The sequence below is a fragment of the Myotis lucifugus genome, unplaced genomic scaffold (genome assembly GCF_000147115.1).
Source record: "Myotis lucifugus unplaced genomic scaffold, Myoluc2.0 scaffold_95, whole genome shotgun sequence".
Lineage (NCBI taxonomy): Eukaryota > Metazoa > Chordata > Mammalia > Chiroptera > Vespertilionidae > Myotis > Myotis lucifugus.
In genome coordinates, this window is record NW_005871143.1 from 3430874 (window position 1) to 3436851 (window position 5978).

The following is a 5978-nucleotide window of genomic DNA, read 5'->3' on the forward strand; positions in this document are numbered from 1 at the left end:
TGGCTCTGGAGGCAACAAAGGAAGGGAGGTCATTCCAGGTAGAGGAAACAACAGATGCAAAGCGCCGAGATGCTGAACCAGCAGATCAAGTTCTGGGACTCTCCGTTCGCTGTGGCCAGAATTCAGGGCATTTATCGGATAGTGGCAGGAAATTGTACTGGGACAGTAGCAAGGATCAGATTGTATGGGCCAGTGTAAGGAAAACTCATTTTCTTTAATAAAATTTAAGCCCAGGACAGTAAAATCTAGCCCTGGAAAAATGCTTTCCTGATTAACAGGACCTCACAGAGCCTGACTCCATTCCCTCCCAGGTTTTCCCACCCACTGGTAACTCTCAATAATAAAGCCTCCAGGACCCTGTGGTTGGAGCTGAGTAGCTGGGACTTTATTCCCTAGGTGACCGCGTACACACACACACACACACACACACACACACATCTTTTCTTGAGACTGCCTTCAAAGGAGCTTAGGAAATATTAAAGCTGTAAGTGATGAATAATAAAGAGTATTGGAAGTTAAGAGGCCTGCTGGTCCCAGTCCAGGTTCCCATGGAAGGATATCCAGTGTCGCCAAGACCAGCGCCATTGTGCGCCTCCTCAATGACAGCTTGCCGGAGGAAGGCAGTGAGCCAGGAATCCTCCAAAGCTGCCTGTTGTGGAGGCTGATGGAGATCGTAGAATCACAAGGAGCTTTAGTTCACTCATTTAACAGGAAAGACATTCATTAGGACTACTTGATTTTAATGAAAACAAAACCTGGAGGCTGGGAGGGCACTCTGTCCTTTCAGAAATTCACATTAAATGACAGCCTGGGTGAACCTTGTCATCTGCGTTCTATCCATTTGCCACTTTCTATCAACTATACCTTTATATTTAAATTTTAAACCCATTTTCCTAAGAACTTCACTGTATTTTATCTGAAATATCATAATAGCTTCTTAGTTGGTCGTGTGGTCTCCCCCTACCTTTTTAGTCATCTCACTCATTGTTGCTGACCCCATCTTGCTAAAACACAACTTTGAATATGCTATGCCACGCCCTGCTCCTAAGCACTCTGTAACTCCCCATTGCCTCTGGAATGACAACCTTTCCCAAATCTTTTGCTCTCTATGAACTGGCACTAACTTACTTTTCTAACTGTAATGCCTACTACATTGTCTTCATGCTATAGCTAAACTAAAATATAGTGTCTTTCTGTAGAGACAGGTTTATTCTGCTTGCAGTGCCCTTTCCTCCAACTCTCCTCACGGTCAAATATTACCCACCTTTCAAAGCTCACTCCAAATGCCCACACTTCCATAAAGCAATCTCTCATCCTGTTGACCAGATGGAATTTCTCGCACCTGGTATCTATCTCCCATAGCACATGACCTTGTATCTCTCTGGTAGAACTTAACTACCTTACATTTTGTGCTAAGTGGTATTTGCATATCAGGAATAAAAATTCCTAACCCACAAAGTTTGGGGTCTTGCCCTCTATGGGGAGTTTGTTGAATTAATTAGTTCAGTGTTTCGTCCCACATAGAACTCCCAGCCCTGGTGAACTTCCACCTGGGTCATTACCGTAGCATTTTGTTTAGCTGTCCAATGAGAGTGCACATCAAAGATTTATTTTTGTCTTTCTGTTTTGTGTGGAAGGTGGTGGTTGGTAGTTTGGGGTGCAGGCATGCTGAAGAGGTGCCAATTTGTAAAATGTGGCCTGGAAATCAACTTGCCCCATTGCTCTGAAGGAGACTTATTGGCACAAAAGCACAGCTTTGGAGGTGCAATCTGAGCTTCCTTTCCTGAGTCCCTAATTACTCCTGCGGGCTTCTTTTGTTGGAGGTTTTTTCCCTCCTTGGACCTTTGCCCTGTTTAACAGCCCTGAGCAACCCAGCACTACAGATGCATTTGTTTCATAAGCTTCTACTCCAAAAGGATTTTATAGGATCCGTTTGTTTAATTAACTTTTAATTTGGTTTTGTTTTCTCTTCAGGGACTTTATTTGTAAAACTGGAATGTGTGTGCACAAAATCAGATGATTAAAGAGAATGAAATCCCAGAAAGAAGAAAGATAGCTTAGTCTCAGGGAACATAGGGACAAACAATATCTCAGGTGGTTGTCTTGAGTGTTTTTACACTTATAACAGCAAAATGTTAAATTACTAAAGTACTGTGTCCATTCAGGCTGCTATAAAAAAAAAAAAAAAACTCCAGAGACTGGGTGTCTTCAACAACAAACATTTATATCTCACAGTTCTGGAGGCTGGGAAATCCAAGACGAAGGTGCTGGTAGATTCATCTTAGGGAGAGCCCAGTTCCCAGTTCAAAGTGCATCTTTTTCTGTGCCCTCACCTGGCAGGTCCCTCTGGGGTCTCTTCTGTAAGAGCATTAATCCCATTCATCAGGGCTCCACCCTCAAGACCTCAGTGCCTCCCAAAGGCTCACCCTCCTAAAACCATCACACTGAGCATTCGGTTTCAATGTATGAATCTGGAAAGGACACGAACATTCACGCCATACCAACATATATCACCAGGTAGGATGCTTTCAACTCCCAGAAAGGAAATAACTGACTAAAAGCAGCCCTAAGAATAGGTTTTTATTTCACAAAACAAGAACTTTAGAGGAAGGCAGTTCCTGCAGCTCACAATATCAGCCAAGCATGCCTCTTGCTTCGTCTCTGCTCTCCTCTCCCCTCCCAATACATTGGCAGTAGTTCCCCTTATAACAAAATGGCTGGGGTGGCCACAAACTTCATGTCTCACACAACTACATCCAAACCGGAAGAAATAGGATGTAGCAATAGGCCTTTCTCATCATGCTACTCCCTTTAATTAGAGAGGAACATTTTTCCCAGGTTTCCTCAGCAGCTTAAGTCTTAATGAACTGAGTTGGGTCTCATCTTTGGGCCAATCACTGTCAAAGGGAAATTCTAAAACCATGATTGGTGGAGGCCAAGCACATCATTCCCTGGAGCTGGGCACATTGTCTGGTGAAAAAGGAAATGGGGTTCTGAGAGTATGAAAAGGGGGAAATGGTTGTGGGCAGACAACCCACTGTACCCGCCAAATGCTCTATACCACTCTCCATCTAGGTTAATACCAAGAAGGTACTTTATGAGCAGTTAATCAGTATTGACAGGAGGGAATGAAGGGCTTTCCATTCACAGGCATGGCTTGTTTTGGTGCCCTTTGCTTTATGGTGCTTCACAGATGTTGTGTTTTTTACAAATTAAAGGCAAGACTCTCCACCAACAAAAAGATTATGACTTGCTTTACTGCAATATCCGCTTTCTTGCAGTAGTCTGGAACCAAACCCACAATATCTCCAAGGTATGCCTGTAGAGTAATTCAAACCCAAGCAAATAATAATAATAACTTGTTATGATCATCAAAAGAAATGATGATGATCCTGGCTGGTGTGGCTCAGTTGGTTGAAAAGTCATCCTATATACCAAAAGTTTATGGGTTCGATTCCTGGTGTTAGAAATGCTCTCAACAATGTCTCAGAAATGAGACAAACACTCGAAACTGGATTGGCAAGTCAAATTTACTTCTGTGCAGAAGGGTGCCTCTGCCCAGCTGGAAATCATGGGCAAAAGCACACCCAATAGGAAGACCCTTCGGGTTTTATTTCCTAACTTGGGGTCCCTGCCTCTCACTCTGAACTCTGACCTGATTGGTCAGGGCTCAGAGCTCAGGTTCCCATCATTGCAAGATTGGCTAATTCAGAGGAAGGGGAGGGTAAGGCAGAGCCTAAGATGGCGCCCCTGGAGAGCCTGAAGGTCATATCAAGATGGCAGAACCTAAGATGGCGTGAGCTCCTTTCTTTGACAGAAAAGATCGCTGGTTCACTCTCACATTGGCTAGGATGCATACTTAGGTGGGGCATGTATGGAAGGCAACTGGTCAATGTTTTTTTCTCTCTCTTTCTCTCTCTTCCTCTCTCTTTCTCTCTCTCTTCCTTACCCTCTCTCTAAAATTGGTAAGCATATCCTTGGGTGAGGATTTTTTTAAAAAGAAAGAAATGATGGTGAAGGCCTGAACCTAAAAGACCAAGACCCTCTTCCTGATTTAAGCTGTTGCTTGTTTTATTATCCTGGATATTATTATACACGTTTGCTGGAAACATTTCTCTTATGTTTACTTAAATTAAGCTGAAAGCCTATCACTATTTATTCTCTTTGTGTTGGTTGCTAAATTAAATAGTGGCTTATGTGTAATTACTGGGCCTGGAGGCTTATCCTGACTTGTGGGGAAATTCCTCTTACTCTGCCCATCAGCATGAGCTTTTATTCAAACTGAGCCACCCAACCTTGACCACTTCCTGCTAGCCCGACTGCAGCTGTCATTTATCTTCTTTCATGGCTTCACAGTATGCTTCCCACCATCCTTACTTTTTTGGATGTTCTTTCTCACCTGAAATTTATTTTATTTACTTTTGCATGGATTGCTCATCCTTTCGTGTCTTGCATTCACTCGTTCTCCGCAATGTTCTTTGATCATGCTGCAATCTAACATTGCCCAGGGATATATAAATCCCCCCTAGGGAAACCTTCAAGGCTACAAATCAAATGTAGGACTCCAAATATCAGAGTGCTCTTTGAAGCTGTGCTTCATATTGAGCCATTCAAGAGACAGCGGGGGAAATGAACAGAGCAATAGAGCAATTCAAGAAGAATGACTAAAATGCCAGGGAACAGAAAGGTAAAAAAAAAAACCACAAAACTCAGGAAACCTTGAGCCAAACTGAGTGCCAATATTGTAGAGACAGGGGGAGCACAGAACTTGTCTGAGGACTGTTACAGAAGGCCGGTTTCGGTAAGGAAGAGGATGGTGCCTGAACGAGAGCTCTGAAGGGGAACAGTAATGGGGGATTTGATCCTGTGCTGACTCAGACGGCTTTCTTTGATACTCTATGACTTTAAGTCACTGTATCAGACTGTCAAGGTTTGTTCCTGCTTCCTGTCTTTCTCCATCGCCTGCTGTTATCCACCCACTTCCTCTTCCTCGGTAGATTTCACAATGAGGCAGAAGTGGAATATGGAATACCTAATAGTTTCTCACGTAAAATAGAATTGCTCTACTTCAGGCAAAATCTCTCTGCAAATTTAGTTCTCTTGAGACCTTCCGATAATACATAATGAAGAATGAAATGGGCACTATTTCACACAATGCTTGCATATTATTTCACTTTACCTCTCATAAATTCCCAAATCCCCAACCAATTTTATTTCCTGCTCCTTCCTTTTCTTCTTTTTAACTCTCCTCCACCACCATTTACGCATTTTGACCTACCTCTTCTCCTAGAGTCAATAATAATAATAATAAAGTTTAAGGAAAAACTGTCTTCCTGGATATAGCAAATGGCTCAGACTTTGTCCTTGCCAGCTCTTTCACATCTGGGTGATATGATGTAGTGGCAAGTCCCAGACAGAGAGCAGTAGACGGGCTTCTGTGCCCGCTCGGCCCTAAGTGTGTCCTTTCCCTCATATGCACAACAGTAGGATCTAACTAGGTGATCACACACAAGGATTTCCTCTCTCATGGGCAGGATGGCCTATAGCTAAGACTAGAGATTTGGAGCTGCTTTAATTCTACCCAAAAGATTCTAAAGCAGCCTCTTGCAAGCCTAGTAACCTTGGGCAAGATCCTTCATTGCCCTGTGTCTACAGTTAGATTTCCCTAACTGTAAAATAGGGAAGATTAAAGTACCAACTTGAGGTTGTTGTGAAGATTAAAAGAGTTAAGCCCTAGCTGGTTTGGCTCAGTGGATAGAGCGTTGGCCTGCAGACTGAAGAGTCCTGGGTTTGATTCCAGCAAGGGCACATGCCCGGGTTGCAGGCATGATCCCTAGTAGGGGTTGTGCAGGAAGCAGCCGATCAATGATTCTCTTTCATCATTGATGTCTCTGTCTCTCTCTCCCTCTCCCTTCCTCTCTGAAATCAATAAAAACATTTTTTAAAAAAAAAGATTAAAAGAGTTAACACATGCAAAG